Consider the following 23,783-nt stretch of genomic DNA (forward strand, 5'->3'; position numbering starts at 1 on the left):
AGTAGATAAGGTACAGAATTTTGAAAGTTAATGTGATCATGTAACGGAAAATCGAATTTAACTCAACAACCGTTTTTTTTTCTTTTCTTTTATTAATAGGTTAGAAATATTAAGAGTGTTAAAGTGAATTTAGTAGTTGTAAGGATATGTATTTTCGAATTGTTCCTCAAGGCTAAGCAAGCCCGAGTGATTATGAAATATTAGCTCGAGGCTAAGCAAGCCCGAGTGATTATGAAATATTAGTGAATTGTGTGATGAGTTTAGACTGGCCCGACGTAATAGTACATGAGTGAATATTTTTGGCTCGAGGCTATGCCAGCCCGAAAAGAGAGTCCATGTCATTGAATGTCCCAGTCTTGAGGCTATTGACGAGCCCAAGAATAACTGATATTCGAGCATGAAATGTGATGAACTCAGGAGTCATTGTTAAATATTTAAATTGTTTCGCTTGGTAACAGTACTGTATTACTATCGCCCAAACTAGTACGTAATTTACAACTCTTTTCATATTATTAAAGGTCATGTAATTAAAAAAAAAAAGTGTTGTTTAACAAGCATAGATTTATTAAAGCAGAGTAAAGTATATGCAATATTGATATCCACAAGGGAATTTTGTCCTCTCACGCATGACCCACTCCCCTTCCAGTTCAAGATTCCTCCGCTTTGGGAACGACTAACACACGTGCTACTAACTTATTCTCGACTCGGCTAAAAATACAAACGCTACCAAAAATATCCTTTATGCAATTAACCTTTATCATTCAAAGTCGAAGTTACTCCCCCCCCCCCTTCGTTTTTTCTTTAGTGAATACTTTATCAGTCATTGAGGGGAGACTAAGTTGAGTACCCTTTGTATTATCAACAAGTAAGTTAAACAGAACAAACCTGATAAATAATGATGGGATAAAATTACCATCATTACACTGGGGAACCACAACGGTGGGAAATCCAATTTCTCATCGTTACACTGATGAACAACGGTGGGATAAAAAACCTGGCGTTACATGTCAACTATCAACGAACCGACTATAATAATTCTTCTCCCAACGAGCTTATATGCAGCAGCCGACTCTCCTGAACCGCTACAACGGCAAACAAGAGCGGTAAAAAGAAGACAAGAGCCTAATACACGTATCTACTACTGCCACGAAACAAGCCATATCTACAAGAAACAATCATCAAACTACTTATCTTCGATGCAGCTCTATGATTTAAACTCTACTATTTACAGGCAACTACAATTAACAGAGAAGCTTACAAGTTAATCATAAGAAAAAAAAGGAAGTAAAATACTGAAGCTACGAAACTACTACAAGTATCAACAAACAAAACAAATAACAAGCATCACAAGTTAAGACGAAGAAGAAGTGTAAGATAAAGTGTGAAGTACAAGCAAGCAAGTAGAGAGTGAGGAAGCGCTGACCAAGTGTTGTGACTGGGGACCGACAAGTCAGCAAACCTTCACTACCCACCACCACTATCACCACTTTATCACCACTGTCAGCATCACCACTACCACCATTCTTTCACCACCACGCGTGTTGACGAGGCGAGATGACGACAGCATAACACACCAATCATTCCAAGTGCCTGACAACAGCCAGCCTGCCAGCCTGTCTGCTTGTCTGCCTGCCTACCTAACTGATGACGACATCTGCTGACTATGAGAGCCAGTGCAATTCCTATCTACTTAAGTCAGTGAGTGAGGGTACTTTTATTTTTCCCAGTAGGCTGTTTATCTGACCTACACTTACAAACTTTTACATCATTCATTTTTTTTCCTGCTCATCATATCTTAGTATTGCCAATACATAAGTGATACAAAATTATACATTTGGCACACACACACAAAAAAAAATGTCTTATAAGTATAACTAGGCAACACTGATTAGCAGTATGTGCTTATTAATAGATCTAATGATTAGTATTATTAGAGTATGTTCAAAAAAGCACCAGCATTAGCAATACCCAATGACGATACACAGAAAGAACTACAGAGAACTATAGAGAAGGCGGTTGGGAGTCTAGTTGAAAGTAAAGCAGGAGGATGGCACCAGGCACAAACTGCCACTGACAATACGCCAATCGCATCAAGCTCTTTAACTTTTTAATTTGGGTAACGGTTCCTCAATAACCTTCGACCCCAGTCTGCCTATTCATTGCCTCACCTCACTTACAATAAGAAGAGAAAAACAGGAGAGAGGCGGCCTACACTGACATCTACAACGCCTCACCATTACTCTCTCTCCTGGTGCACCTCTCATCGACGATACACCCAAATAACCTCTGTCTAATCGAACACTCCTTGGTTACGACTTTAACATTACATTGCGTTAATGCAACAGTTACACAATTGGAGTTTTAACAAAACTGTGTAATTTTGCAACATAACTGTAGTTACAATTGTGTAACAGTTGCAGTAATACAATGTATCATCAGTTATTTACAATAATACACAATTTTGTTACCGCTACACTTGTGTAACAGTTGCATAAACACAGTAAAAGTACAGTTATGTTACGATATAACTACAGTTCTGTTACTACAATTGTATAACAGTTACATTGACACAATGTAACTACAATTTGGTTACAGTATTACTACAATCATGTTACAATTCCATGTTACCAGATTTACGTCAACATAGTGTAACTACAGTTGTTACAATATTACTACTATCATGTTACAATTCTGTTACTAAAATTATGTTAGTTTTACGATATTATGTACTTCACTTAAATAGCTGACAAGTTGATTGTAATGTGAAGATAATAGACATTTATAGGTTATGACACAGTATGTAACGTCGTAGGCACGACACTTGGCGTGACCGAGCGATATACAGGCTTTAAATGTCATGTGTAACAGTTGTTAATGTGTAACTCCAGTACCATATGTAATGGGCAGGTTGTTATATCTCAGTTCTTCAGGAAGAGACAAAGTACACTTTCCCTTCCCAGACAACCATCCATCCATCCATCACCCAATCGTACTTTGCCCCAGGAGGAGCGTACGAGTCCGGGGCTAGGCAAGTTGGTCCTGACGTTTACGATAAGAGTGACCAACCTCACTCATCCCTGAGTGGCATAACGGAACAATAAACCCCAACCATCCCGACTGGAGCGCCGTAATTACCCACTAAACCAAGAATCTCATATATGTCAAACACCTCTGATCAGGTCCCGGAAACATGGCCGACACACACACGCACATCCGCACGCACACATACCCCCACACACTTTAACCGGAAGTCAGAGGGGGATATAAGTCCAAAAACGAGGTGTACGAAAGAGAGAGAGAGAGCACGACAGTACAATCAAGGGCAGAATACAGGAGATAGGGTCAGGCAGAAGGTGTGCCGTCACGTTACGCTGTCAGTCACATCGCTATGTAACTTTGTATAATAAAACTCCATAACCCGAGAAGTGACTATAATTCGCCTAACTTACGATAAAAGAATACACAGAGGGGGAAAGTGAGATAGAGAGCTAGCTAGTTATTCATATTACTCGACGCCCCACCATTTTACTGGCAGCCGCCCACGTTCCAATCCACTGGTGATAGAGGGGCGGCCATTCATCTACTATGCACGTACAATATCTTTCTCCATCGACTCAAACCCCTCGGCTACGTCTATCGACTAGTTATCATAAGTATTAAGCGTTAACGCTCGCACGATTCCCGGTTCTGCTTATTTTCATTTCTGTCAGCTCCATATGACTTTATTCAATAGCATTCAGAGTTAGTATGGAGAATGAGAGTGTTAATGCTGATATCTAACCCTCTCGTGGTGGGGATTATGGTACTGTTCAAGCTAACACCAGACGATATTACTCAATAAAGTGAGTCATCTTACAAGCGTGAGCGTGTTATGGAACAATAAAGAGAATCTAGTAACTGTGCAGATACCAAGCCTCATATTCACAGATTAAATTAAAATGAGCTTCCACTCGTAATTAGGAACATAAGAACATAAGAAGAGAGGATAACTGCAGTAGACCGATTGGCCCATGCTTCGCAGCTCCTAGAGGAGTAACTGAACTACTAGAATGAGATAAGGATAGCAAAGAAGATGGCTCTCCCCCGCCCTCCAAACCCTCCAGCCGAAACCGGCAGGAAAAAGTCAGAAAGAACACCACGTAGTATAGAAAAACTGGCTTGGACATTTTGTAGAAAAGTGTGAAAGGAGAATAGAGACTATCGTGGTGTAACCTGAAAAGCAAATATTATGAATTAGTATTGGTTATAAGATTTTTTTTTCTATACCCATCCCTTATTTGTCATACGCTTATCTAGCCTATGCTTGAAACTCTCAATGGAAGAGGCAGCAACTACTTTACTAGGTAGCTTATTCCATTCGTCTACTACTGTATTACCAAACCTATTTCTACCTATTTCCTTATTGAAACGGAATTTTTCTAGTTTGAAACCATTACTTCTAGTTCTATCCCGTATGCACATTTTAAGTACCTTGCTAATATCTCCCTTATTTATACCCTTCATCCACTTAAACACCTCAATTAAGTCTCTCCTTACTCTATGCCTCTCTAGCGAATGTAGACTTAGTTTTTTCAGTCTGTCTTCATATGACAGGTTCCGAACGTCATGTATCATTTTTGTCATTCTTCTCTGTACGTTTTTTAACGAGTTAATATCCATTCTTAGTAAGGACACCAAAATTGTACTGCGTAGTCTAAATGTGGCCTTGCTAATGCTATTACTTTTGATGACCTGTTGCTCACGCTTCTCGAAATAAATCCTAGGACCCTATTTGCTTTATTTCTCGCATTAATACACTGTTGCCTTGGTCTCAGGTCGTTACTAACCATAACTCTTAGATCTCTCTCGCATTCCGATTTGCTAATTTCTTTGTTATCTAAGATGTATTTAGTATCTCCAATGGTTTTGCCTACGTTAAGTACTTTACATTTTTCAACGTTAAATTCCCTTTGCCAAGGTTTAGACCATTTGGACAATATATCAAGGTCCTTTTGTAAGTTATGGCAATCGTCAGTCGAGTTAATGATACGCCCTATTTTTGTATCGTCGGCATATTTGCTGATGCTGCTAGTGACTCCAGAGTCTAGATCATTTATATATATAATAAATAATAAGAGACCGAGTACTGAACCCTGGGGTACACCTCTAGTTACTTATCCCCAATCCGACTTAGTTCCATTTATTAATACTCTCTGCTTTCGTCCTTTCAGCCAGGATTCTATCCAGTTTAAAATATCGTCGTCTATACCGTGTGGTCGAACTTTCTAACTAACCTTTCGTGTGGGACCCTATCAAAAGCTTTACTAAAGTCCAGATAAATAACATCGTAAGCTTTATTGCTATCTACTGCCTCACAGACCTCCGAGTAGAATGACAAGTTTGTGAGGCAGGATCGTCCTTGCCTGAATCTGTGCTGACTTTCATTTATAAGATTAAATCTTTCTAAGTGTTCTGTAATCTTATTTGCCATTTTGACTCTAACATTTTTCCTACTATTGACGTTAGACTTATCCGACGATAATTCGACGCAGCTGATTTATCACCCTTTTTAAGGATGGGCACTACGTTTGCGGTGTTCCATGCCTCTGGAACTTCTCCTGAAATTAAAGTCATTAAATATTGTTAAAAGTGGCTGACATAATTCTTCTTTGGTTTCTTTTATAATTTTTGCATATATATCGTCCGGACCTGGCGATTTTGGAGGTTTTAATTTATTAATTTCTTTCAGTATATCATCCTTACTAATGGTTATTTTACTAAGAATATTTTCCGTAATATCATCGTAAAAATTTGCTGCTTGAGGGACCAGGTCTAGATTTTCCTTGCTGAATGCTGATATAAAATAATTATTCAGGATGGAGCACATTTCTTTATCTTCACTGGTAATATCACCTGATTCTGTTCTGAGTGGTCCTATCCTATCTTTATTTTTCGTACAGTACATTTGATAAAAACCCTTGGGGTTTTCTTTCGATTCACTAGCAACCATAATTTCATAACTTCTCTTTGCTTTCTGTATTTCCCTCTTTACTTCTCTATTTAACCTGCCCCGTGCCAGTGCCATTTTAAAACGGTCTGACGTAATTGCGTGCTCAGTGTCAGTGCTGTTTTAACATGGTCTAAAATAAAAAAACTTCACTGTGACCGCATTTTTCAAGATTCGTGGGTAAAAATTGGCAGGCATGTAAGGTAACCACTTCTCTTCCATCCCCCAGGCTGTCAAGGCCATACACTCACTCGCTCCCCCTCCTCAAGCTCGCTCTGCCTCACTCTGCCTGTGAGCCTCACCTAGTGCTGTACATAGTGAAGGCATTTTGTAAATATTTTCATGTAAGTGTAAGTTGTAAATATTTTCTTGTAAGTGTAAGGACTATAATGTGAAGTCAAGTTGTAAATACCTTCTTGTAAGTGCAAGGACTGTACGTAATGAAGTCAGGTTGTACCTATCTTCAAGTAAGTGTAAGATAATACATTCAGAGTGAGAAAGACACACAAATTGTGATAGATGCTGAAGTAATAAGTGATCAGGAAAGTTTACTGAACATTGCTATACCTTCCCAGCATAAATACATAAGTATGCCCTACATAGAAAACGGATTTCTCTCATACGTAGTGAGTGTGAGAGCAGCTATACCTGTATACGAGTGTGTCGGACTGAATAAATCCCATTTCTGAGCCTTGGTCAGCATTTTAACAGCAAAATTCGTTGTTTCCATATCAAAATCTATCATTTTAGCTAAAAAAGAAGGTTGAAAAATGGCCGGCACTGGGATGACCCATAGGGCTAAAAACAGCTGGCAGACGGCGGGTTAAAATCACGTACCGGTTACGTAAGTGTTCGTCTCCACATTTTATTATTCTATATATTCCTTTCCTTTGGCCTATGAGAGATTTTAATCTGTTGTTTAACCATATTGGTTCTGAATTATTCGTTCTAAACGGTTTTGAAGGGACATATCTATCTTGGCCTCTGTGGATTATATTTTCTAACTCCCCTGAGTCAATCCTCATCACAAGAGCTACACTCCCACCTGGAACCTGACCCTCCCTAGAGACCTGGGGCACATTCCCACCTGTTTCCTGCCCCTCACCTATGACCTGGGGTTCCCCACCCCCCTGGCACTCCCTAAAATAGCTATTCTCCCTATGGAGTACAGTTCTAAAATAAGCTCTTAATCCATCAAAATCTCTTAGACGAAAATTAGGAACAGTGGAGGAACTTTCAGTGGAACAGACATCCCAAATAAATTTGAACTTAATTTCTTCATGATCGCTATTACCAAGTCGTCCACCAACCTCTATATCACTAATGACATCTTCTTTATTAGCTAAAACCAAATCTAGTATATTATTACCTCTGGTGGGCTCCCTGATATACTGATAAAGGAAATTATCCTGTACTACCTCTAGAAATTCCTCTGACTCTGCATCCTCTGTCTGATTTCGCCAATCTATCCTTGTCAAATTAAGGTCCCCTACAATTATTACTAAGCTGGACTGTGACGCTTTTCTAATTTCCTCCCAGAGGTATTTGCTATCTGCTGTACTTAATTTTGGAAATCTGTAAATGGCTCCTAAGACTAATTTCTCCCTATTGTTACTAATTTCAACCCAGAAGTTTTCTGTGTCCCTATTTACTCTAATGTCTGCTTTATTGTATCTGTTTACTGAATCCTTTACATAAATAGCTACCCCGCCCCCCTTTCTTCCCTGACGGTTTGACACAAAAATATTATAGCCCTTTATCTGATATTCGGCTAAAAATTCTCGAGTTTCTGTATTAATCCAAGTTTCACTAATAACGGCAATGTCTATTTTTTCTGTACAAATCAAAGCCCTCATTTCATCCATTTTATTACGTAAAGTCCGGCTGTTTGTGTAGTACACTTTCAGGTTAGTACGAGTAGTTATGCCTCTATCTTGGGACTTACTATTTTTTATTTTGTCACTACCTGGGAAACTCTTTACTTTACTAATAAAACAATTTTTGTACTATCACTTATCGCCCTTCTATCATCGCTTGTTCTGTCCTGATCATTTTGAGGTGCCTGAGTGGATGTATCTACACTAATGGTTAAACTGTTGTTCTTACTTTTGCAAGTCTTGATGCATCAATCCAAACATAATAATACTGATTTCTGAGTGTAGTTGCTGCAACTTCCTGTACATCTACTCCTCAACCTCGATAAGAACCTCTAACTCCCTATCTATCATTCCATCTAAAACAGTAATTCCTGCTTGCTAAGATGAGTCCCATCCCAACTACACAAGGCACTCCGATCATAAATCCGGTCCCAGCTGTCTATGAAAGGTATTGCGTTATCTTTGCAATACCTTTCAAGGCGGCAATTAAAACCTATTTCCCTGATCAACCACTCCCTCCTAACCCGCTTTCTAGGCAGAACACCGAGTACTACAGGGGTCCCTCCCCTCATCCTATCCTTCTCTAACATATCCTTGTACTGCTGCCACAGTACCTCACTCATATGCCTACTAACATCACTGCCTCCTACACTTAGGCACACAGTGGGTTTGTCTCCACTATCCTTCACGATATTTGAAATTTTCTCTATTACATTACCCACCCTGGACCCTGGAAGACACACATGTTTAGTGAGTGGAGTATACATTGCTCTGTTAAGATATCTTACCTGTGAGTCCCCAACAACGGCAACATTTTTCATACCTTTCTTGTTTTCACTATACTTACCTGCATGGGAAGCTCTCTCACCGTCCTTCTGAACTTCCCGCTCTGCCTTCCCTTCATATTCGTCCCGTAGTGCGTCGAATGTATTTGTGGTCTTAATTTCCGATTGTTTTTTAAGGGTGAACTTCGTTGCACCCTTGTGAACCAGTGTCCAACCTTCAGCCTTTTTCTCTTTCTCCTCCAACATCTCCTCCAAGAATTTCCTCATTTGTGACTTCTCTTGCCTGAGAACCTGTACCTCCCGCCTCAATTAGAGAAGCTCTTCCTTTAACTGAAGGAATTCTTTCTCAAAACCTGCAGCGGGGACACAACCCTCCATAGAGGACGCCATCACGCACATATTCACAGGGGTATCACAGGTCACTACAGCACACTAGCACAACACTATCAAGGAGTCACTAGCACAACACTACCACAGGTCACTAGCACAACACTATCACAGGTCACTATTGCAGTTCACTACAACACTAGCACAACACTATCACAGATCACAGCTAGCTAAATCAGGTACGCCAGGAGACGTCCGAACAGACTGACCTCACGAGATTACTGTAGGCTCAATAAGAGAGATGTGGACAGACCAGCACTCTGTTTTCCATGTCGTTTCTGCAGGAACAAAATCTTGCTACGATTGGGGATGCCGGAGGAAATTAATGAACTGCAGAAGATAAGTAAATAAGACCCGCAATAATGCTGGGAGGAGAGAGAATGAATTAGTGAAGTAGGATTTAAGGAAAGTAGGAAGAATGAAAGTGAATGTGTGGAGAAGGAAGGAAGGAAGGAAGGAAGGAGAGAGAGAGAGATAGAAATAGATAGATAGAGAGAGAGAGAGAGAGGAAAAGAATAGGAAAAGGCTAAGAAATCAGAGTAGAAAGATAAACCAGAATTAGTCAAGGAGAACTTTAATATGGGAGAATGTGAAGAAAGAATGGACGGAGGGGAGAATGAATAAAGCGATATGGACATGCAGAGGAAAAAGACAAAGACGATATCTTTGACAGCTGTGCCCACCTATGCCGTGCTCCATGGGATAAACTTAATTATTTACTGGTTAAGCATTTAGTCGCTCACTATCCACTCACTCTATATAGTGCTGCTCTCGGGTGACTGCCCTTTCCGCTCTTCCTTCCTTCTTTTCTCGTCTGTCTTTCTTTCCTTCATTCTTTCCTTTTCCTTCTGTTTACGGGTGACTCTACATTTAGTGAAATGCCAAATGTTTTCCTGTACACCAGGAAACCATTTACTATGCTGGGTTGTGACCGTATTACCAGATTATGGCGCCTGGTGGTTTAGTGAGTAATTAAGGCTCTGCAATCAGACTGAGCCCATGCAGGTTTATATCCGAGGGTTGTTTGGGGTTTATTGCTCACGTAATACCACTTAGGGATGTGTAAGGCTGGTTACTCTCATCTTAAATGGCAGGACCAACTTGCCTAACCCCGGGCTCCTACGCTTATGGACGACACAGGATTCGATGATGATGATGATGATGATGATGATGATGATGAAGTACTTAGGTAACGCCCTGTAGACTCATAAGCCATTCCAGCTCTCTGTCCGTTGTTCTGCCCGGTCACTTTCTGCCATATTTACGGCTAATCCGTGACGAAGCAAGTAGGCAATATCCTGATACTCTTTTATTTTTTTTATTTCTGAATGTGTAAGTTTGTATGTATGCATGGATACATTACTTTTTCCAGCTCCTCTGTATCAGGTTGACGAATATTCCTGCTTGGCGAAAGTATGCGGTCAGTCGATCAGTACACGTCTGTTGTATTATGCAATTGTATGTATATATGTAGGTGCGTCCATACTATGATTTGCCCTACCTTTCTTTGTCTTATCTACGGTTATTCCATCACGGCGCTCGTACGCAGGCGACTCGTGGGCTGCTCTTGTTTTCTCTAATTTTGGGCCTATGTACCACTATGTAAATATGCAAGTATGTATACCCCCATCTCTCCACCTTCCCATTAAGGCCAAGACCCCATCATTCGCATCGTTAGGGCTACTTAAACGAGTACTGTGGTCACACGTTGTATTTGGCTGCCCTTCTAGGTATGGCAAAAATAAATAAGTAAAACTCAGAAGAGAGACGCAGTAGTGTGATATTGGAGGGACCGAGGGAAGGAGGTATGAAGAGGCCAAGATTAGAGAAAATGCGAGAAGAATAATTAGAAGGGAGAGGTGGTAGGGTGACGAATGAAGAAGGGGAGAGATGAAGAGACCGAAGTAGCATATGCTAATGAGAGAGGAGGATGAGAGACTGAGATAGAAAAGTATGCAGAGTGGTGAGGGAGGAAAAGGGAAGGATGGAGAGAACGACTGAAGAGGAAGAAACATGAAGAAAAATATGGAGAGAGACGTAGTGTAGAAAGGAAGGGAAGAGGTTGAATCTAGTGGCCTGGTTACGACATAAAATAAGATCATTTATGGGTTTGTTTGTGTGTGTGGCGGTGGCGTGTCTGAGAGGCTTGGCAGTTACTGGAAGTGGAGTTCCTGACGTGTAGGTGTTGATGTCTCTCTCTCTCTCTCTCTCTCTCTCTCTCTCTCTCTCTCTCTGGTTTCTTCATCTTTTCCTTCCATGACTTGCACATCTATGCTACTTTTAACCGTGCTTATAACTCTATTGTTTCCTCCTTTTTTTTCATCTTCCATTGCCAGAAATTTCAGTTTCCTTTCCTTACTTTTGTTTCTCAATATCTCATTCGCATCATATAACTTACCTTCTTCCTAAAATCACCTATGGCATATTTTATTTTCTTACAAATCCATGCCAAATCATCCTCGTTTAGCATCTCATATGAGCCTTCGATACCAAAATACTTCCTCTCCGGAACCATCTCCTTCACATATCGCAAAGCAGCTTATTATCATCAGCATTTACCGCACGATGACATGCGCGGACTTCCCCGTGTCCCATCTATTTCTCCCACGTTCCTGTACTCTCAGATATTCGGTCCCTGAAGATTCATCGCCATCTCCACCCCTCGCGCCTGGCATATTTTAATCTCCTTGGTTTTCCCTCGCTGTTGGACCTATGCTCGTTCTCTTCTAATTCTTCCTTTTTTTTTTTCTTTTTGAGGGGGGTGGCACGTACTTTTACTTCAACAAATTCAAAGTCAGTGACTTTTTCTATAAAGTATTTCAAGAAATCTAATGAACTCAGCCACGGCATTTCTGGTGTCAGCACTGTTTCTTTCAACAATACGACCGTGAGCAAAACAGTTATAATTTTAACCATTCACTGACTCTGCATATATACCACCCAATGCCATATTCACCTTGTCAATGTGTGGGCGACCGAGGCTAAGTCATCGCTGTACAGTAATGGATGGATGATGAGCCTCCGCTGTTAACGGTGCACAATCTAAAAACCACATATCATTTCAGAGGACTCGCATGTACGCCGTCATCCAGTTCTGACATCTTTTCGCTTCACTACAGGAAGTCACATTCAAGCCTTTGACTACAGGATTAATTCTTATACAAAGTTAGTACCAGGTAGTGCATCGAGACTGTTTTCAACTCCTCTCTTGTCTTAGCTTTCTCCGAGTAGAATAAAATCAACTAATATTAGCGGTATTAAAATATAATTATCGTGTTCCGCAGCTAATACAATAGACGCCTTTCAACACATCATATACATTAAAAATAAATTAACATCAAGACTCAGCGCCCTAAGGTCACTTGCCACATATAACATTCGGACACAACAATGAAACCAACACTACAGTATACAAGTAATATATACGTTCAGTGATGAATTATGCAAGCCCAGCTTGGGTTTTCTAACTTCATCCAAACACACTACAACACCCTACAGGAGGAGTAGACTAGCACCAGTCGAGCAGGGCAGTACTCCCAAGGTGGATGGAAAGCTGATGACAGGGAGAGCTGGAGATCCTGTTTCATCAACTCTCAGGACTAGTTCCAGACCATCCCCCTTTGTTGAACTTTTTCAGTGTTTCAGTAACACAGAGAGTAGGCCAGCATGCTCTCAGATACAAGTTTCTTTAACTATCAGCACTAAACTAAATGCACAGTACACACTACATTTCCTTTCCAAAATTAAATAAAAGAAAAATGGCGCACTACAACAATGCCTCGGAATCACCAGGGGGGGGGTCATATATGCCCCCCCCCCCCATTCGGCCCTCTCCCTGGATCCACTGTCTGATTCACTTCTTCATTTCTGCAACATTCGCGGCCTTTCCTCTAACTTTCTATCGGTTGAACACCACCTCTCCTCCTCTAAACCTCACCTTCTCTTCCTTACTGAGACTCCGCTGTCTGAGGCAACTGAGAGCAAACCCTTCTCCGTATCCTCCTACTATCTCTATACTCATTTCAAAGTCAAAGGTGGATGTTGCGTATATGTACGAAACGACCTATCTTGCTCTCGTTTTCCTGAACTTGAATCCTCTGAATTCTCTACTCTCTGGCTTCGGCTCCCCTATCATTCTCTGACTAAATATATCTGTGCTGTTTACTATCTAATTCTACTGACTATCAACATTCTTTGACTATCTTACTTCTACAATGGAACATATTCTATCCATTTCTCCTTTCTCTGAAATCTCCATTCTAGATTTCAATGTTCACCACCACCTTTGGCTCTCCTCTCCCTTCACTGATCCACCTGGTGAACAAGTCTTCATCTTTTCTATCCCTAATGACCTAGAGCAGCTTGTACAGTCGGCCTAAGAAGTGACCGCGGAGTATCCAGAAGTTTTCGGTCAGCGATAGTGCACATACTCTTGCTTATATCTTTACTAGGTGAAACCTAATAAGTAAAATTGTTACAAAAAACAATAAATCAATGCTAAACTACATGTATATTTCAAAACTGTAGGAAGCAGTTCGTTAGTTACGATAATGGGAAATCCTAAACGAAACTAATTGAAATTTCACAACTATCGCTCAGGGAGTCAGGAACAATTTGTGGAGTTGAAGTCTAGTATGGTAACACGCAATAATTTTATAGTAGCGTGAGACTGAACAAAATGGAGCTTCAATAAACAATTAAAATTAATAATTATTATTTGTAAAATAATTTCCGTTACAATACTAGAGAATAATTTAGTCATTTATTTCCGTTTCCAATGTCTCCATGGACGACGACAGAAAGCGGGAAGGCGGCGCAAGCCAGTAAGCTATTTTAAATGTTTCGATAAACACGTACGAAAGGAGATAACATTTACTTAAAGATATGAAGTTATTACACTGACTTTGGCCCGTTTTCCATCAAGAAAAATCTCTGGATTATATAATATATGCTAGAGGGCTATCGGTGAAAGAAGTAAAAAAAAAAAAACTCGAAATTTCCCTAGAATCGGAGCTCCTTGGAGAATGCTAACTTCTGTCATAGTGTGATATCCTCAGTGCATAATCGATTAGCAAGAGTAATAAAATGCAGACGTTCATAAACAAATCATTGAGTTCAAAACTTCCAAATCTGCGTTTTCTGTTCAGCAGGACATTACAGTTTATTTAAAAAGACAGATATTAAGGTCAAAAGATGGAGTAAAGAGTGCGTGCTTTTGCACTGCAAGAGTTTATGAATTCATGTTTTGGTCCTGTTTATTGCCTAGTGTAAGAGAAAAAGGCAGAATCTGTCATACCTCCCTACAAGTAAAAATAATTTTGCATCAGTTGGGAATAAAGTTGCTAATTATAATTATTACTGGCGAGAGAAAGACGAAATAAAGGCAGTACGGTCTTGCTGCTACGGCAGGTAGGGCATCATTACGAATAATAATTTCATTGTTATGGCATCCTTATTGTTGCTGTATCACCACCATAGCATTTGAAAATAAGGCAGTGTATTGCAGTCACAAGAATTTTCCTTAACTGGTCTTCAAAACAAGAGCATCTGAATTTGAAAACATGGGAAACAAATCAGGAACACGGAGTTATAGGCCTACTGCTCACCGCGCGCGGAGTAATACATTTCACATTCATTCAAATCGAGAAAGGTAACTATATAAGTGTTAACTTCTATATATCACTGCCTTCTGTTATTCATTTTACATCATTCTTAGCGTGATATATATTTTATTTGATATGACGTGATGAAGGCATTGAATATTTACCTTATATTCACTGTTTCATTGAACGTATGGCACTGCAGAGTGACCAAAGCAATCTGAAACTCTGTCATCACTTCTTGGAGCGACTGTACATCCTACCCATATCCCTGACCCCCTTGAAGAGAGCTCCAACATACTTGATCTCTTCCTCACAACTAATCTTTGTGCTTACAAAGTTAATCTTTTCTCTCCACTGGGCTCCTCCGATCATAACCTTGTTACTTTAACACTTCCTACGCTCTGGTATGGCCTGTGGACCCTCCAAAAAAACGTCGTCTGTGGCACTTTGAAGCTGCAGATTAGGAGGCCCTCAGGCAGTACATCTTTGATTTTCCCTGGAATGATTATTACTTCCATGGCCGGGAGCCATCTGAGTGTGCCTTGCGCATTACAGAGGTTATTCTTTCGGGCATGGAAGCATACATTCCTATCTCCTCTTCTCTGACTAATGCAAGAAAGCCATGGTTTAATCATGCTTGTTCTAATGCTGTCTGCAAGAAGGAGAGGGTTTATAAAAGGTACCGGAGCCAACCCACCCCTGAATCACATCTTTTTTATATTTCTGCCCAGAATCGTGCTAAGTCTGTTCCTCGCTCTGAAAAAATAATTTCATCCGTTCTAAATGCTCTCAACTCTCCAACTCGAATTCTTCCCACCCCTTCTGGCACCTTGTCAAAAACCTTTCAAACAACTTTACCTCATCATCCTTCCCTCCTCTTTTTTACTCTGATGGCTCTCTAGCTATTTCTTCTACTGATAAAGCAGATCTGTTTGCTCAGACTTTCTCCTCCAATTCCACCTTAGGTGATTCCGGTGCTGTTCCTCCCTCTTTTCCCCCCTCTGACTTCCTCATGGCTGACATTAAAATTTCTTCAGCTGATGTATTTCCTCCCATCACTGACCTCAATACTAACAAGGCACATGGGCCTGATGGAGTCCCTCCTGTTGTCCTCAAGAACTGTGCTTCTGTTCTTACACCCTTTTTAGGCAAACTCTTTTGCCTTTGTCTTTCTACTTGCACCTTTCCTTCTTGCTGGAACTTTGCTCTCATTCAGCCAGCCCCAAAGAAGGGTGACCACTCCCAACCCTCTAACTATCGTCCAATTGCTTTAACATCCTGTGTTTCAAAAGTTTTTTAGTCCATTCTTAACATAAAAATTTTAAAGCATCTTTCCTATTACAACCTTCTTTCTGATCGTCAGTATGGGTTCCGTCAGGGACGCTCCACTGGTGATCTTCTCACCTACCTTTCAGACTCTTGGTCATCCTCCTTTCGGGACTTTGGCCAAAGCTTTGCAATTGCACTTGACATCTCAAAGGCTTTCGATCGAGTCTGGCATAAATTTTTAATTTCCAAACTGCCCTTGTATTGTTTCTATCCTTTTATCTGTGCCTTCATCTATAGCTTCCTTTCCGGTCGTTCTATAGCTGCTGTTGTAGACGGCCATCGTTCTTCTCCTAGACCTGTCAACAGTGGTGTTCCTCAGGGTTCTGTCCTATTACCAACTCTTCCTATTATTCATCAATGATCTAAGCTGTACATCTAACCCTATCCACTCGTTCACTGATGATTCCACCCTTCACCTTTCCATTAAGTTCCCGCAACGTCCATCTCAGCAGTTACTTCAACAAACAAGAGATGAGGCGATGGCACACCTAATGTCTGACTTGGCTCATATATCTGACTGGGGTACAAATAATCTTGTTGTTTTTAATGCACCAAAGACTCAGTTTTTACACGTATCAACCCGACAAAATCTTCCACAGGAGTACCCACTAATCTTTAATAATATCCAGCTCAATCCTGCATTGTCCTTGAACATGCTTGGGGTTTCATTCACACGGGATGTATCTTGGAAAGATCACATTGTACCTGTTGTATAATCTGCTTCCAAGAGATTGGGTGTGCAAAGCTGACTCCGTGCCTTCTTTACTCCTGCACAGTTGTTGACTTTATACCCTGTTTAGAGTACAGCTCTCATGTGGGGGAGGCTCCCCACATACAGCTCTTCTCAATAGGGTGGAATCAAAGGCTATTCGTCTCATCAACTCTCCTCCTTTTACTGGCTCCCTTCAAACTTTGTCTCTGCGCCGCACTGTTGCCTTTTTATCTCCTTTTTGTCACTACTCCAATGGTCACTGCTCCTCTGAACTGTCTACTTGCATCCTTCTACCTCTATGACAGGCGTGTTGCACCCGTCTAGCAACAAACTCTCATCCCTTTGCTGTCCAACTGTCTAATGCAAGAGTTAACTGTTACTCTTAGTTCCTCTTTTATGCAACAGGTCAACTCTGGAACTGTCTCCCTCTGTCTGTATTTCCTACTTCCTATGATCTCCAGTCTTTCAAACGCAGTGTGTCCAGGCGTCTCAAAATGAATGGACCTTGAATTTGGCTCTCTTTTGTATTGTTTTTATTTCTTTGTTGGAAGGAAAGTTAATGCGGGCTCAGCCTTTGGTTTCTTCTTGCTCACATAAAAAAAAAAAGAACAATGCCTTAACAATAATCACTGGCTACACAGCTACTACACCTACAGACCACCTACACCAAGAAACCAAAGTCCTCAAAGTCAAGAATCATCTAGACATGAGAGGCACACAAATTTTTGCTGCAGCCTCCACAGACCCACACCATCCACTACACTACATGGCAGCACATCCACGCACACACCAAGAAACATCAAAACAACACCCAGCACACAATATACACAAATACTGTCATTTCTCCCCTCTCGCCCACCTCAAACCAGCTTCCAGAAGCATAGTCATGCTCAAACCACTCGCCGCTCCATTCAATCACTCAAACACAACACACAGCTGCATGCACAGCCTCCTGATATCCACCCTTCTGAATACTACCTCTCTCGTGAGGACAGGATCCACCTGGCCTGGTTGAGATGCGGGCATCATTCAACACTCTTGAGTTATCAGAATAGGTTGGATGACTCCATTGCTGATGCCTGTCCAGGATAGCACCCCATTCTATTAAGCACATTATGGAGGACTGCATTGCACACAATTACCTGCACCAACAACAAAGGATACACTCATTGAGAACTCTGTGGGAAAGCCCGGTCTCAGCCGTGGCCTTCCTTAGGGACTGGGGGCTGTTAGGCCAGACTGTGTAAGGAACAACAACTACTACTACTACACCACTTGTCCATTCCGTTCTACAAGTGACCAGCAGTGGTGCATCCCTCATTACCAATTTCTTTCAAGGGTACATCACACTCAACCTTGAAAATAAACAGTCTGAGCCAAGGCATACGGCGATTGCGTGTGTTAAGTTGATAGTTCAAAGGTGACCTGGTTCCTAATACTTGACTTTCACGGGACACGATTATCCAGACCGCAACGGCCTGTACTGAATTGTAAATAATTAAAATAAAGCCTTCATTAACCTCATTACTATTAAAAGTGTCTCCTGAGGCGAATAAAATCTCCATCCAGTACCAAGAATAAGTAATACATCGTGATATTAAAAGAGTTTAAGTGTGTCACTAGGGCGAGAGGGGAAAGAAGAGAGAACAAAGAATTAATGGGCAATTAACTTGGAAGATACGTAAAGAAGTGAGAGAGAGAACTTGGAAGATATGTAAAGAAGAGAGAGAGAGAGAGAGAGAGAGAGAAGAAGAAGAAGAAGAAGAAGAAGAAGAAGAAGAATATCATAGTGCCAAAATCTAGCACGGAGCAGGCTCATCGACTACAAGTTGTGTATGTGGGGCGGGCTGCGAACACTGATGCGGCATGTTTAAAGAAATGATAACGGAAGATGTATATCATATTACAGACGGGAGTGCTGAAATAGGGAACGGAATTAAATGTCTGAAAGAAGACCAGTAGAGGTAAGGAAGGACAAGATATTACGGAAAGAAAGATATGGTGATTCTCTGAGGAAGTCTGCATGAATGAGGGGACGTCGAAGGTGAGTCAAGAAAGGAAAACCAGCATGTTACTGTACAGCATAATGAGAACAATCAAGGAAAATATAGTGTATGGAGAGGAGGGTATTGCCATGCGTGCAGAGGGGAGGGCAGTCACCCGACAACAAATATGAGTGAGTAAACCTAGTATGACTAATTCTATGGAGAGCTAAAGCAGTCTCCCACCTCCTGTTACGGTGGCAATGGGTCAGCCAGGGAGAAATAAAGGGTTTAACAACATGGAGATTATTATTAGTGAGAGTGTCCCAACATAACTGCCACTGATGTTTAATGAAGGAAGATAGGGCAGGAAGGAAATCAGAGACTGGAATGAGTACGGAAGGGGAGGCATCCCCGGCTACAGCTATGCGAGCCAACTGATCAGCACAGTCATTGCCTGGAATGCCTGCATGTCTTGGAACCCAACATAATTGGACTGATTTACGACGAGAAGTGATACTGAACAACCATTCCAAGATACGAAGGACTAAAGGGTGAGAAGTAGAAGGTGGCTGAAGAAGGGAGAGTGCACTAAAAGAATCGAGGAATATCACAAACGAGGAAAAGGAGGAATGACAAATATACCACAATGTAAACAAGAGGGCATACAACTCAGCTGTTAAAACACTCGCACAAACAGGAAGGCAAAAGCGATAAAAGGTGTCAGGAAGGAAGAACAGCAAATCCAACACCCTGAAGAGTTCTGGAATCACCAGTGTACAGTATACAGGCAATGCAGAGGAGTGGTGGGAGAGATGGTCTAAAAAACTGGGAACGGAGAATGAAGGAGTAAGAACTGGATTTGGAATAATCGAAAATGAAAGGACAAACATTGGGGTGAGAAAGAAGCCATGGGGGAGAAGACTTGTGGGAAAAAAAAAAAAAAAAACATTACTAACTGTAGGGGTGGAGTGCAAGAGGAGGGTACGAGCTCAAACTGCAAAAGGTGGCTTGATCCTAGACTGTGAGGAAAAGGCATTCAAATCAGGACCGGGAGGAAGTAGAGAGTGTGTATAAGGAAAACAGTGCACCTTAGCTTAATACGAAAATAAAGCAAAGCAAGATGATGGAAAAGTGAAGGAACTCCTGATTCAGCATAGAGGCTTTCAACTGGGGAAGGTTTAAAAGTGCAAATAGCCAGATGCAAACCGTGATGATACATGGACTTAAGTTGTTGGAGGATGGTATCTGAAGTCGAAGAATAAATCAGGCAATCATAATCAAGTTTGGAGAGAACGAGAGTGGTATGGAGGCAAAGGAGAGTAGATCGATCGGCACCCCACGACACATGAGGCAAAGTCTGTAAGAGACAGAGGCACTTTGAAGCTAAAATTTTCAAGGAAGCAATGTGGTCCTTCTAAGTAAGACGGGAATCAAAAATAAGGCCAAGGAAGGAGGCTAAGGTTTTGTATGGGAAAGGAAAACCATAAGAAAAAAAGGCAGCTGAGGAATAAGATGAGAACGGGTAAAAGTGATAGCATGAGACTTAAGAGAGAGAATCGGAAACCACGGGTAGTAGCCCACTTTGAGGCAACAGAAACTGCACGCTCAATAAGAGCACCAAGGACAGAGTTGTCAGAGTATGAGGCATGTATTGCAAACTCATCTACATATAAAGAAGAGCGAACACCTCCTGGGAGGCAAGAAACAATTCCATTAACCCCTAAACTGCGGGGCATCACTTTCGTGACGCTCTGATGCAATGGATCATACCGCGGGGTGTCACTTTTGCAATTCTGTGTTATTTTGAATTCGCCCGGGCTTTGAAGTGGTCGCTTGTATCATCTGTCAGTACTGCCAGTGTCTAACAATAGTCAGTGCTGCTATTGTCATCTGTTCTCCCATCCACTGTTGAGAAACTAGCCATTTCTCCCCATTCTTGACTCCCCTCCGTACCTCCCCTCCATTACCCTCTCCTCCCACCTGCCCCAGCTGCGCAGCGCTAGGCAAATCTTACCCGGATTTTTCCACTCATTTCTTCCATTGGAATGAGCCCTATGCCTTATTCTCATACAAAATAATATATATAAAAAAGAAAAAAGGTAATTGATAGTGCCATGCACCTGGAATTGGCTAATTATCACCTGGCAACACCTCACATGCACTCGTTCGCTAATTTTCCTTGTTTATTTCCCCTTGAAATATGCTGTATGACCTGTTCTCATAATAAAAATATATATAAGAAAGGAAGGAAGAAGCCTAAGTGATATTTACATTCACCTGGAACTACCTAATTTATTATGTATTGTCTAGATTTCCTGCCAATCATTTCATAGCGTATATATTAGCAGCTGTCACCACGCTAATGTTGGCAAGCTTTCACTGCCCCTAGACCTAGCAGTCAGTTTACTCTCGTCTTTCAAGGTGAAATCACGTCGGTTTCGCGCCTGCCTAATTCTGCTACTTTTTAGCCCCATGCAAAGGTCCCTGTGACCTCTACTCCTACTAAAGCTCGTGTGGGAAGGGGTAAAGGCTAAGTGACTCTGCTGTGGAACGTGAATTAGCTAATTTATCAATGATAATGATGGACAGTGACTACGATCTTTCTGGTCTCTAAAACAGTGCAAGTGAAAATGTAAATTATGTGTAAACAGCAAGTGAAAGCAATGAATAAGGAAAATAGTTTTATAAGTTACTGCAAGTGACAGTGCATAAAAGTGTAAGTAAAACAGAAATGTAAATAATGTAAATAAAATAAAGAATGTGAATAGAAATGTAAATAAGTAGTAATATAAGAATACGAATATATATACTAGGAGTAATGAAAGTGAAAGTGAAAGTAATGAAGATGAAAGTGACAGCTTCACTCTCTACGCTAGCATACACGAGAAAGTGAATGCCTGGAGTGAAAATAAACCACTAGTACTGAAACTTATAGATAAATATTTTAAAGTAGTAATATAAGAATACGAGTATATATACTAGGAGTAATGACTGTGAAAGTGAAAGTAATGAAGATGAAAGTGACAACTTCGCTCTCTACGCTAGTATACACGAGAAAGTGAATGCCTGGAGTGAAAATAAACTACTAGAACTGAAAGAAACTTATAGATAAATATTGTAAAGTAGTAATATAAGAATACGAGTATATATACTAGGAGTAACGAAAGTGAAAGTGAAAGTGAAAGTAATGAAAATGAAAGTGACAGCTTCGCTCTCTAAGCTAGTATACACGAGAAAGTGAATGCCTGGAGTGAAAGTAAACCACTAGTACTGAAAGAAACTTATAGATAAATATTGTATATATAAATAAGTGTAATAAAGTACTAGGAATATAAAGTGTGAGTGTGTTTATAAATAATAAATGACAGCTCCACCTCAGAATACCATCGGGGAACCAGCACCGGAGGAATGCTCTTATGCACTCATAATTTACATTGCTTTCACAGTTTTTTTTTTTTTCGAGTATGGATTCCAAACTACTTGAAAATCTTAGAATATTGTTTGTAGTTATAATATCAGTCAGTGGTAACCATATTACGGAGTGTCGGGAAGTGTAAAGTGGAGACTTCGTTACCCAACTTCAGAAGTCTCCACAAGTCCTACGGTAGTCGACGAAGGCTCAACAAACATCCCAGGGGAAAGCTGAAGGTATGTGCCATAAGCATATTTAATTATAATATTCTAGGACTAATAACTGATTTTTGGCAAATATTTTTAAAAAGACAGTCGGAACGCGAGTATCCCCACGTGAGGTGTACGGACCGCCTCTGACATGCCTGCGTTTAAGGGGGTAACCCCTTAACCGCGGGGCATCATTTTCATGATGCTTGGGAGCAAAGGATCATACCGCGGGGCATCACATTTGTGATTCTGTGTTATTTTGAATTCTCCCGGGCTTACAAGTGGTGGCTTGTATCATCTATCAGTACTGCCAATGTCCAACACTAGTCAGCACTCCTAATCTCATCTGTACTCCCATCCATTGTTGACAATTTAGCCATTTTTCCCCATTCTTGACTCCCCTCCCTACCTCCCCTCCATTACCCTCTCCTCTCGCCTGCCCGACTGCACTGCGCTAAGCAAATCTTCCTCGGAATTTTGCACTGATTTCATCCATTGAAATAAGCCCTATGCCCAATTCTTATACAAAATAATATATACAAAAAAGAAATAAGGTAAGTGATAGTCCCATACACCTGGAATTGGCTAATTATCACCTGACAACACCTCATGTGCACTCATTTGCTAATTTTCCCTGGTATTTCCCCTTGAAATATGCCGTATAATCTATTCTCGTAATAAAAATATATATATGAAAGGAAGGGAGAAGCCTAAGTGATATTTACATTCACCTGGAAATACCTAATTTATTATGTATTGTCTAGATTTCCCGCTAATCATTTCATAGCGTATATATTAGCAGCTGCCACCACGCTGACATTGGCAGCCCTTCACTGCCCCTAGGCAGCACCATTCAGTTTACTGTCGTCTTTCAAGATGAAACCACATCGGATTCGCGCCTGTCCAATTCCGCCGCATTTTAGCCCCATGCAAAGGGCCCTGTGACCTCTACCCCTACTAAACCTCGTGTGGAAAGGGATAAAGGGCTAAGTGACTGCTGTGGAACGTGAACTAGCTAATGATAATGATGGACAATGACTACGATCTTTCTGGTGACTCTAAAACAGTGCAAGTGGAAATGTAAATAATGTGTAAACAGCAAGTGAAAGCAATTAATATAACTGAACAGTGGAAAATAATTTTATAAGTTACTGCAAGTGACAGTGTAAATAAAATAGAAATGTAAATAATGTAAATAAAATAGAGAATGGAAATAGAAATGTAAATGAGTAGTAATATAAGAATACGAGTATATATACTAGGAGTAATGAAAGTGAAAGTTTCACTCTAGCATGTATGAATACTATGAGTTATGGAAGTGAAAGTGAAAGTGACAGATTCGCTCTCAACGCTAGTATACAGGAGGAGAAAGTGAATGCTACGTATTTTACTGAAAGAGAAATTGAATGCCTACAGTGACAATAAACTTCTATTACTGAAGGAAACTTATGGATAAAGACTGCAGGTATATATAAGTGTTATATAGTAACAGAAATAT

This window comes from Coenobita brevimanus, chromosome 4 (genome assembly GCF_032717465.1).
Source record: "Coenobita brevimanus isolate Jiangsu-jjx chromosome 4, ASM3271746v2, whole genome shotgun sequence".
Classification (NCBI taxonomy): domain Eukaryota; kingdom Metazoa; phylum Arthropoda; class Malacostraca; order Decapoda; family Coenobitidae; genus Coenobita; species Coenobita brevimanus.